Here is a 12,317-nt window from a genome sequence, read left to right as displayed (position 1 = left end):
GTGAGCCTACTAGCAATAAGCAACATTGCAAGAGCGCGACAAGAAGAGGAGCAGCACCATCCCAGCATCCCCGGGTCAACATGAAGACATATACTCACTCTTCACCAGTGGCGGCTACACCTCGCGGTAATCCACAACTTCCAGCGTAGTCGTCGCCTCTTCCTTCACCTCACTCATCAACTACTCACCTGCAATGATCAACAGACGGCGTAAGACAAGTGTTTAACTGTAAATACTTCTTGTCAATGATATAAGCGCCTCAAAGACACTCGATATCTTTCAAGTCTCTTGCACGGCATCAAAAGTAAGCAATAATAAAAGGCAAGAAATGCTGGGTATATTTGGCGAGTTGGAAGTAGGAGAGGTTGCTACACGCACGCACGCGCGCGCACACACATACGTACATACAGTGTGAGTGTGTGTGTACTCACCTAGTTGTGCTTGCGAGGGTTGAGCTTTAGCTCTTTGGTCCCGCCTCTCAACCGTCAATCAACAGGTGTACAGGTTCCTGAGCCTATTGGGCTCTATCATATCTACACACGTCTAGACACGTACGTACGTGTGTGTGTGTTGGTGTTGGGGGGGGTCTGGTAGCTGAGTGGACAGCGCGCAGGTCTAGTAATTCTGTGGCCCGGGTTCGATTCCCAGACCAGGCATAAACAAATGAGCAAAATTTCTGTCACCCTTAATGCTCCTGTTCCCTAGCAGTAAATAGGTACCTGTGAGTTAGACAGCTGCTGCGGGCTGCTTCCTGGGGATGTGAGGGTGTGTTAGAGAGAAATATATGTAGTAAGACATAATAGATGAAAAATAGATTGGTTAGAAAGACAGGGTCCAAGAGCTAATAGCTCTATTCTGCACGCACAAATAGTAAACACACACACACTGCAATACTGTGGTTTATACGACAAAGAGCACTGGGAAGACGGGACACCACGAGCCGTGTGGTGTAACCAGTACCTTTAACTACACTTAGTGGAATTGTGTGTGTAATTGCCTCTCTCTCTATTTAATGTAATCCAAGATGTAATCTAAAAGGTTCGATTTAGATTCCCTCGAGGCAGAAACAAATCGGTAGTTTCTTTTACCTGATGGCCCTGTTCACCTAGTAGCAAATAGATATCTGGAAATTCCAGAGCTGCTATGTTATCTATCCTGGGGAAAGAGTGAAAGAGAGAAAAAGAAAAAAAGAGAGAAAGAGAAAGAAAAAAAGATTATATTATATATAGATAGATAGATATGATATGATAAAGGAAAATAGGTCGGGAGTCAGTACATAAGACAACCGAGGGTTAGACCGGCAGGGACCAAGAGCTAACATCTCCATCCTGCAGGCACAAACGATAAATAAATATTGAGAGAGAGAGAGAGAGAGAGGGGGGGGGGGTGCGACGTGAAGAGTGACTAAGAGCCAGGCATGGTGGGCACCACCTGCCCCCCCCCCCCCCCCCCCCCCCGGGACTCTCAACATTCCACTGTCAGCTTCCGAGAACCTTCCTCGCTTCGCACACCACACACTATTTACACACCAATTACCTCAAGTCCGCCCACAGCCGCGTCTTAAAGGTGTACCTCCTCGCTACATACTCGCCCCGCTAACAACCCTACCACCCTCCTTTATCCTCGCCCACCTCTCACCAACTAGGCACTGGCTATTCTAGCTCCGCTATGTAAGAGCTCTATTGCAAGAATAGCGACCCGTTAAGCTCTCTTGAAATGACCTTGCAGAACCCGAGGCACAAAGACCAAGGTCACGAGCCACGAGTCTCATAATATAGGTCAGGTCTAACTAGCCAGTGGACTCAACCCACAACATTGGACTCCATATAATCGCTCGGTATTATAACAGACGATATAATAGATCAAACACCAGTATAACAGATCCCTCCTATAATATTGGTGTGTGTTGCTGTAGTTAGCGGTGTCGGGAAGAAACGTGAGCGCTGCTGCTAGTTCACCTGTAGGAAGCCGGAATGATTAGGCTCATTTCAGCCCTCGTTTCCTATCACCTAATGGGCCTGTTCACTTAGCAGTAAAGATGTAACCATGAGTTGATCAACTTCTTGTGGGGTTGCATCCCAGGCCCGTCCTCTCAAGGTTTCCCCCAACGTCGAGAAACTGTTGTACTAAAGTGCTCTTATCCTAACAGCACTTCTAACCTATCAGAGGACCAAAAAAAAAAGAGAACGGGACAGTATGTCAATTTCGCAAGCCGCTACCATTTTCTAGTATGACGATTTTTGGCCTTGGGTAAAGTATACGTCAAAATACGACGTTCTATTGGGAGGACGGGTTGCATATCATTCCTATCACACCTACTCAATACCTAACAGTTAATCCTACCGATTATAGTTTAGATTTTCCAGATAAGCCGTAATAGTGTAAATAAGCCGGCAATTATTATTTTACCTGTTATATATTAGTAGAAATATATATATTAAGAAGTTACCCTCAGACACCACAACCTGACTGATCCGGTAACTTGCCTCTGGAACGCTAAACTTTTTTGTTGCAGCTATTATACATATACCGGTTAGTAGAATGTTGAAGAATGATGGACCTCCGATGTGAGCCCATTATGTGCCTCTGTAACCCTTTCCACTACCGCCCACAAGATGGATATGGGGTGCATAATAAATGAACTAAAAAAAAAAAAAACTCCGATGTTGACAGTGTTGCCTGTGTTTATGGCATAACCATAACTCCCACTAGAGTATGTTATCAGTAATTATCAAAGTAAGGCACCAAGCCGCGCGGGACAGCCATCAGCGTCTGTGTCGCGAGGTATTCAAGAGGTTAGGTCACATTTCTTCAACACTATTGATAGAGCTCTCGCTCAATTTAAACATTTGTTTGCATTCAATTATATAATGTCGCAAACTATGTGAAACGTTCTGCTGACAAGACTAAATGTAGAATCTACGCCAGCAGGTGGTGCAAACTACCAGAGGTACCTGTAGCCGAGCCTAAGCCTAGCAGTGGTAACATCTAGAAGTCTTAACCTCATCCATAGACGTGCGGTTCTGCCCGCACAATATAATAATACATGGAGTGAATTTCACTTTATGTCAGTCTACTAGATTTTGTTGCCGTTACCGGAATATCGCAGCCCGCAAGCTGTTCAAAGGAAATCCAAAATGGTAAATCACGTCCCTCTTTAACTAGGAGCAAAGGTGTGTTGGCTAATTTACCGGTTCTATCGGGCATTCGGTGACCAATATGGGTAGGAATCCACAAGAGACAAACTCTGACTCCATCATTGATTACTTCATTTCCACTGTGTCTAGCTTCAGACACGCATGTCACAGTTATTAACGCCTTGGGGAGCCGAGAGCAGTCAAGGAACCATACGTAATGTGTCAAACTTTGGATTCATATACTCGTTCGAGTGCCAGGATTATGACCAGCAATTCAGTTTGACGAGTGGTTTGAATACATGCGGGCAGTAAATGATTTCTAATATTCCCATGGGCTTAAAGGGAAGGGAACCATCAGGGAAAAGCGGCAAGCCATTACGACTATATACTTACAAGTAGCTTGTAGATCTTGAGCAACAGGGCTTACAAGAGCAAGTGGTGGTTCTTGGGGGCCATTCTCTAATATTCCCGGATGTTGTAATGTTTCCTTTATTCTAGGTGGCTAGTTATCAGGCAGATTAGTTGGCTGGCTGTTAAGCTGGCTGGCTGGCTGGCTGTTAAGCTGGCTGGCTGGCTGGCTGTTAAGCTGGCTGGCTGTTAAGCTGGCTGGCATATAGTGATTGGACCGAGTGATGAGATCGATTGATTGGATTGACATGTCTTATCTCCCTGACTACACTGGTTCTGTGTGAAGTAACTGAACTCAAAACTGAACTTTGACTAACACTCGTCTCACAATTTTCAATTTAAACCCAACAAACATCAACGCACACACCGAGTCTGCTAGACAGGGTCATGCAAAACAGACGGAACGAGTGCATGGCAGTTTAAAGCCAAGATCATTACAATGCCTCGTGACCTTTATCCACAGGCACCTCCCTTCCCTAGGATAAATACCCTAGGAGTGACCTTTAACCTTACCTCGCTTTCCCACTTTCCCCTTGGGCCAATACCTTTTACTGGTGAGCTCGTCATGATGATGGTGGTGGATGATGATGATGGTGGTGGATGATGATGATGGTGGTGGATGATGATGATGATGGTGGTGGTGGTGGTAGTGGGAAAGGGGTAGAGTAGTTGGGGGGGGGGGGTTAGAATATAACGCAACAGGTATAATAAGGATAGTAGGCGGGGGATGTAAGAACTAGATCTCGCTTCCCCACAATCATACCCGGAGGGGGTTTCGGGAGTATTTCTACTCTCCCCTAGCAGTAAAAGCTAGCAGTAACTAGCAGTTACCTAGCAGTAAAATAGGTACCTGGGTGTTAGTCAGCTGTTACGGAGCTGCTTCCTGGGGGTGGAGGCCTGGTCGAGGACCGGGCCGCGGGGACACTAAAAAGCCCCGAAATCATCTCAAGATAACCTCAAGATATAACCTCCCCGAACCCGGCCAGGCCCAGCACCGCTCCTGTGCCAGGTAAGTCCACTACGGGCTCACCATAGCCCGTGCTACTTGCTCTGCTCCTGTGCCAGGTAAGTTACGGGCTTACCATAGCCCGTGCTACTTGCCCCGCTCCTGTGCCAGGTAAAGTTACGGGCTCACCATAGCCCGTGCTACTTGCCCCGCTCCTGTGCCAGGTAAAGTTACGGGCTCACCATAACCCGTGCTACTTGGAACTTGTTCCGAGTAGCTTAATCTATAACAACCCGGCCAGGGCTCAGGCTCAACTTGTGATAACTTGGTCCAACAGGCTGTTGCTTGGAGCGGCCCGCCGGTCCACATATCCCTACAACCCTGTTGGTCCGGCACTTTTTGGATGAACTTCATGTGTATCTTGAAGGTAATCTGCGAGGTAATTACTCATAGTGAATGAGTATTTCCTTAGGTCAAGGCGTTTGAGAGTACAGAAGATGATTTCTGCTTCCTGTCAGCGGGCGTATAGCTCATGTAGTTTGTTTCAAGTGTTGTACAGTATTTCTTAATCCTGGCCTGACCCGGCCCCAGTCATCTCTTGCGATGATTTGGTATGAAAGGTTGTTGCTGGTAGCGGCCCGCGGCACACACATCCATTTCAACCCGGCAGATCCGGCACTTACTGGAGGAACTTGGCCAATTACCTCTTAAAAAGTTCCGGCAATGTTTCTTTCATTTGGTGGATCTCACGTGGCTCTCTGGTTGTGCCCGTGTCACCTCTATTCTTCACTATCTATTTTGCATTTCCTGCCTTATCTTTCGTCTCTAAACATTTTGAATGTTTTCAAACGATCTCTGTGATTTAGGTGCTTTATCATGTCTGCATGTTATGTATATTCTCTGTATTCCTTCTATTTCAGCAATCTGTACAACTCTGAAGGGGTGAGTGAGTACCGAGCAGTATTCAAGGAGGGACAGTACAAGCGATTTGAATAGTAAGAGCACTGTGATGGAATCCCTGGATTTGAAAGTTATCATAATGCACCCTAACATATTTTTGGTTGATGCTAAGTTTGCTTGGTTGTCTTGTACCTGTATTCCGTTAAGTTCTTCTGTTTTACTATATCTAAGTATCTGGAATTTATTACTAGTATTGTTAAAAATCTTATTTTCTCTTGCCTATTGGAAGACCTGGTCAGGAGGCCAAGAAGGATAAGAGGATTGGACCCAAGATAGCAGCCTTCCGAGCACCGCTCCTGTGCTAGACAAGTCCACTACGGGTTCACCATAGCCCGTGCTACTCGGAACTTCTTCCAAGTAGCTGAATCTATAACAACAGATAGCAGCCTCATTAGACGTTGAGATGTAGGTCTCGCCCAAATCTCACACACTCAGACCTTGACAAAGCACTCGGGAGAGTGCGAAAGACTGTGTAAATTCCTTACACACTTTTGTATTTGTGAAATTTGTGTGTTTTTATTCTATGTTATTATGTCTGTGAGAAGACATTACCATTACTTAATAATATTACTGTTGAATGGGACGTTTCTCAAGGATGGGAAAGTCATCAACTCTAAACTCGTCTTACAAATCAGTGATACAGAGGCTACTACGCTGAAGGGAATAAGACGCCACGCACCATTTGCCACCCGCCGAAAACCACTCACTGCTTCAGGTCCGTGACACTGTACCCCCACTGCCGACACAAAGGTGCACTGTAACCCTCCTCCCGACACCATGGTGCACTGTAACCCTCCTCCCGACACCATGGTGCACTGTAACCCTCCTCCCGACACCATGGTGCACTGTAACCCTCCTCCCGACACCATGGTGCACTGTAACCCTCCTCCCGACACCATGGTGCACTGTAACCCTCCTCCCGACACCATGGTGCACTGTAACCCTCCTCCCAACACCATGGTGCACTGTAACCCTCCTCCCGACACCATGGTGCACTGTAACCCTCCTCCCGACACCATGGTGCACTGTAACCCCTCACCTAGCCACGCCCCTACTCTCACCCTGATACCAGGCCCGTCTGGTTTTGTAGCTCACGCTGACATAGGCTACTCAAGCTCCCTCTGACATTCACTCCCTCCTTCCCTCTGGTCTTCCCCTCGAGGAAAAAAAATCGATTGTAGTGTGGTGTAGAGCAGATCAATACCAGCGTGGGAGGCTTCCAGAGGTGGACGCAACCTGCCGCCACCGGAGACCTCCAGCCGGCAGCCTCTCCACCCCTACGCTCTCACCTACCCTGTGTGCCGGGAATGTCCTCAACGCCGCTACCTCCTCCACCTGGACACATGCTTCAATAACAACCTACCATAATAGAACCAACGCTAATCTAAAATAGCCTAACCTAGCATAATGGATCCGACGTTAACCTACCCTGATCAACCAGGCTGTGACTCATACGTCAGGCTGCGAGCAGCCGCGTCTAACAGCCTGGTTGATCAGTCCAGCAACCAGGAGGCCTGGTCGACGACCGGGCCGCGGGGACACTAAGCCCCGGAAGCACCTCAAGGTAACCTCAAGGTAAGGTAACCCTAACGGAAATAGATACATTCTTCTTGTTCTGGCCTAGTTGTGTATTCAGGGGTTGAGCTTCGGGGCTTTGGTCCCCCTCCTCAACTGTCAGTCAACTGGTATACAGGTTCCTCAGCCTATTGGGCTGGATTATACCTGGATGAGGGTCAGAGTTATTCTACCCTCAAGAGTTTGGTCCAACAGGGGCTCTGTCTGAAACATCTGAAACTGTGTATGGAGTCTGCCTCCACCACATATACTGTGAGGTATGACGTCACAACTTTAACTAGAGGGGGACAGTATTTGGATACAACAGCTTCCAGGTCTGCCCCCCCCCCCCCCTTGCCCGAGCACCTTGCTGCGGTGCCACCAACCTTTGTCGCCGCCACTGTCCTCCCCAGCGGCCGGCGGGGAGCACACTGCCTCCCCTCCTGCTGCACGCCACGCTCTCCACCCACGCCCATATTGCCTCCACTCACACATGCAGTTAATGCTTTATGCCGAGTGGGGAAGCTAGGAGAGGGAAGAGGGAAGAGGGAGGGAGGGGGGGGGGAGAGAATTATGTATCTATAGCTATGGGAGCTATAACCATGGTGTCTTAGGAAATGTATATGTTTATCTCTCAATGTTTGGTAATATGTTTATTGTTTGTGATGCGTGTGTCTGTATATATTAACACGTTGTACTGAACGGGGTGAGAATAGCTTGAGCTACCTCATCCCTTTGTGTGTATTTTACCTCAAACTTATTTCAATTTTAATGGTGTCTTGCTTTCGACAAAGTAAATAATTTAAAAAATGTATTGTAGCTGTAACAACGTTGCGCTCCTAGCAACTTTCTATGGTTCTACGACTCCAGTATTGGTACCGGATGTGGACCATCCGTTTCCCACGTTACGTCTGACTACTCTACAAAGATGCCATCATTTTCACACACGAGTCGGAGCATGAGGCTAATAGTCAAGAAGCCGTGTACCACTTTATGTCAGACTCAATTGAAGAGGAGTCTTACACTAGGTACAATGGTCAACATCGTTTAGTTGTGGCTGGGTCTTCCCTCTGAAATCAACCTGAAGGGATTTCGTTGGCTGCGAATGCTTCAAAACAAACTGATTTGACAAGATATGATCAGTAGCAAAATATCATGTAGTGCAAGAAAGAGGTTATACGCGTCTTGAGATTAAACATTAAGTTTATTTACATTACAGCAAAACTAAACAATATGTTATATTGCCAATACAACCAAACGTCTCGTATGAAGACGCAAATGTAAATAACTTTCCGTTCACAACTGAACTTTACCCAATCTTGGCTGAACGGTTCCTGTACTATTTGACTGACGTTCAACAACGCTGTCTCGTAGTGATACAGCAGATGCAGGAAACACAGGGAGCCTAAATGCAGGTAAAGCAATAATGGTACAGTTTTTGAAACGTGTGATGCTGTCACCTCAACAGGTAATGATCAAGTACGTCTCGCTAGCAAGGTGTGTACAATACACACAGAGATCACACTAACGTGATGCGTCAAAAGAACAAATCAACAAGGGGCCGTGACGAGGATTCGGGAGGCTTCTAAGGTGTGTACAAGGTGCTCACCTCCATAACTATCAGCTTCGGGGACTCGCGCTGGTTACTGTGCGTGTAATAGGAACAGAAAGAGGTAACTTGAGAATACACGTTCCATACGTGTAACACCGAATCAACACAAGTGGTCCACCTACACACGTGTAACACCGAAACAACACAGGTGCTCCACCCACACGTGTAACACCGAATCAACACAGGTGCTCCACCCACACGTGTAACACCGAATCAACACAGGTGCTCCACCCACACGTATAACACCGAATCAACACAGGTGCTCCACCCACACGTGTAACACCGAAACAACACAGGTGCTCCACCCACACGTGTAACACCGAATCAACACAGGTGCTCCACCCACACGTGTAACACCGAATCAACACAGGTGCTCCACCCACACGTGTAACACCGAAACAACACAGGTGCTCCACCCACACGTGTAACACCGAATCAACACAGGTGCTCCACCCACACGTGTAACACCGAATCAACACAGGTGCTCCACCCACACGTATAACACCGAATCAACACAGGTGCTCCACCCACACGTGTAACACCGAATCAACACAGGTGCTCCACCCACACGTATAACACCGAATCAACACAGGTGCTCCACCCACACGTGTAACACCGAAACAACACAGGTGCTCCACCCACCCGTGTAACACCGAATCAACACAGGTGCTCCACCCACACGTGTAACACCGAAACAACACAGGTGCTCCACCCACACGTGTAACACCGAATCAACACAAGTGCTCCACCCACACGTGTAACACCGAATCAACACAAGTGCTCCACGCCCAAAACCATCACGGTACTTAGGGGTTATCAGAAGTGTTTGTGTAAACAAACGCAACTCCTCGTCCTTATAACACGACGTCTATATAACATTGTGACAATCTACCCAAGGCCAAAACTGTCGTATTAGAAAATAGTAGCGGCTCGCGAAATTGACAATATCCAAACAGAGCTGTGCCTGATGACAGCTTGACATCCTGTCGTCGCTGTCCACACATCCTCAGTTTGCTCAGTGATAAGATAATTGTATCTCCGCTAAGGAGCTCCACTTACACCAAATTGTGCTGATGTTCACACCACCAACTGGAGATCACAGCTGGAGTGATGTGTACCGGACAAGCAAGACGCTGCCCCCCATTTAATTTATTTTCCAGCCCTTTCTATAGTTCAATTAGGGATCATTACGTGACACTTATTACGTGACACTTAAGACTTGGCACACAGGTGCAACATCAAGAGGGCAAGTAAGTTATTATCAAAGAAGGCACCAAGTTAGGTTCCGGTCATAAGTCTACGAATACCTTACCATGCCAACTTGCTCTCTTCAGACTTCAAGGGATTTATATCCCGCTTCTATTAAGATTAACAAGGGTGATTAGTCACACATAACGAAACATGATATTACTGCTGGTGGGTCAGGCATTGACTTGATATCCAAGACGTTAAGTTCAAATCAATCTGCGAGGATGATGTCTTTAGTCATGCAACTTACAAACATCTAATGCTCCCGAAGACCAAACCCAGTTTACCGCTTCCAAAGAATGCTCCAACCACTGTCTTTTACACGTAACTTTTATATTTTTAAATACTGGTCTTTTGTTCCGCTTTCTGCTAAACTGAAATTGAATCATTCTTATTCATATTTCCACATATTATATATTTGTAAGTTAACAAAACCCCAAAGAAAAACGTTAGTTCTCATTTTCTCGTCTTCCCGTGTGGATGTTTTCCGTGTCTTCATTACTCACTAAGTAATGTGAACTACGTTGTGAGTGGAGACTCCAGCATTCCTCAACACATCTTCGGCCCAACGTCGTATAGGGTAATAACGGAGTGTTGGTCACAATACTGGTACCGGTAACACCTGGAGTGTCCCAGGACGAGGGTCTGGGAGTTCTTCTGCTCCCCAAGCCCGACCCAGGCTTGACTTTCCCTCTAATACTGCAGTAACATTACGGAACATCAAGAACCAATGAACACAACACTAACACACTCCAAGAGAAAGGCAGCGGTAGCGGCGTCCCCTCCCCCTCGACCACCATGACCACACGCAAGACGAAACCTTTCTGACATTCAATAATGGCAGACGAATATGCACGAGGGAGGGATGCTGGCTTGGGGGGAGGGGATGCTGGCTTGGGGGGAGGGGATGCTGGCTTGGGGGGAGGGGATGCTGGCTTGGGGGGAGGGGATGCTGGCTTGGGGGGAGGGAGATGCTGCCTTGGGAAGTGGGAGGATAACGAAGGATACAAGGGACGAGGCGACGATCCGCGACAAGCCAGCACACTACACACCTGTACAGGTGTGTAGTGCCGCCACGTGCAGCTGTGTGACCAGAGCGGGCAGCCCCGCGTCAGCACCCACGCCTCGCTGGCCTCCAACAATGTTCTCTTTCATCACCACCTTCCCTCCGCCCAGCTGGCCGCCGCCGCCGCCATCACCCTGCCCCAGAACTCTCGCACTTGAATGCCGCCCACAAAAGAAATCTTTATCAAAAGATCAAGCCACCAGCTGGTCAACAACATTCAGGGAGAGGTGCCCACCATCACCCGAAAACCAAGCTGTAATGTGCCCACTGGAGATAAATGTCTTGTCTAGTGGGACGGTAGGGAGTGACGCACCCGAGACGGCAGGGAGTGACGCACCCGAGACGGCAGGGAGTGACGCACCCGAGACGGCAGGGAGTGACGCACCCGAGACGGCAGGGAGTGACACAGCTGCACCACTAACCTAGACAGGTAAATGAAGCCTCGTCCCTGGATCAAGATCTCACACACTACACTTCCAAATGCCCAGTCGTTAGATTCTTCAGACCCGCCAGCATGAGGTACACCTGGAGCTTTTTAACAATGGCCACTCCTGTGTTCTTGAGGGTATCGTCATAATACACCCAAAAAATGCCAGTGCAGACCTGTTGATCACTTGCGTCTGTATGGCTAACCATCCTGTGAGAGGAATTTTGTATTATTACATCTTAATACAAACTATGCATCCAATCATATATAGCTATGGCTATAGAGCCACAAGCTCCGCTCACGACAACAGGAGCCACAAGCTCCGCTCACGACAACAGGAGCCACAAGCTCCGCTCACGACAACAGGAGCCACAAGCTCCGCTCACGACAACAGGAGCCACAAGCTCTGCTCGCCTTGCGTTGATTTTGGGGCTCAACGTCCCCCGCGACCCGGCCCCCACACAACAGGAGCCCCACGTACAGTGCTAAATATGTTGTGTGTTAATACTTTAACATCTTGAGGTACATTAAGACTCGTGCGGCTATTTTAAACTATGTGAAGGTTTACGGAGTTTGTATCAAGAGCTCGCTAAAACCTTCACTCCATTCTGGTTCCCTGAACACAGCGGCATAATTCACACCTGGAAAACATTAGGAGGACTGACTCCAAATCTGGTCAAGGAGATACGAGATCAGGAGACATGGGGGGGGGGGGGGGGGTGTAAATTACCCTCCCCCCTTGAAAAAAAGTATGGGGTACAAAGATACTTTTCTAAGTTGTCCAGTGCTTTTTTAAACACCCTTCCCCTCTAAATATATGTGGCTTCAGCTAGTCGACTTTTTTTGTAGGTATTCAAGACAGAACTTAATAAACATTTCCAGGGGAGGTACCTATTCAACTGTGTTGTGATTCCCTTCTTCAGACTGCAAGAAGCGACATCCAACAGCCTGGTTGCCCA

At 47.7% G+C, this 12,317-nt stretch overlaps 1 protein-coding gene across 13 annotated transcripts in view; it reads right to left on the bottom strand.

Moving 5' to 3' along the window:
- Positions 1-12,317, bottom strand: part of Ptpmeg2 (Protein tyrosine phosphatase Meg2) — a 178,080-nt gene that overhangs the window by 137,840 nt on the left and 27,923 nt on the right. For 8 of the 13 annotated variants that reach the window (XM_045750791.2, XM_069304573.1, XM_069304574.1 and 5 more), the window contains exon 2: positions 99-188. The exons of the other annotated variants lie outside the window; for them this stretch is intronic. The gene's annotated coding sequence lies outside the window, so the exon portion shown is untranslated. The remainder of the gene's footprint in view (positions 1-98; positions 189-12,317) is intronic. 13 annotated transcript variants of the gene reach the window in all.

This window comes from Procambarus clarkii, chromosome 52, assembly GCF_040958095.1.
Source record: "Procambarus clarkii isolate CNS0578487 chromosome 52, FALCON_Pclarkii_2.0, whole genome shotgun sequence".
Classification (NCBI taxonomy): domain Eukaryota; kingdom Metazoa; phylum Arthropoda; class Malacostraca; order Decapoda; family Cambaridae; genus Procambarus; species Procambarus clarkii.
The sequence above is the reverse complement of the archived record's forward strand: the minus strand, read 5'-3'. Positions and strand labels throughout refer to the sequence as shown.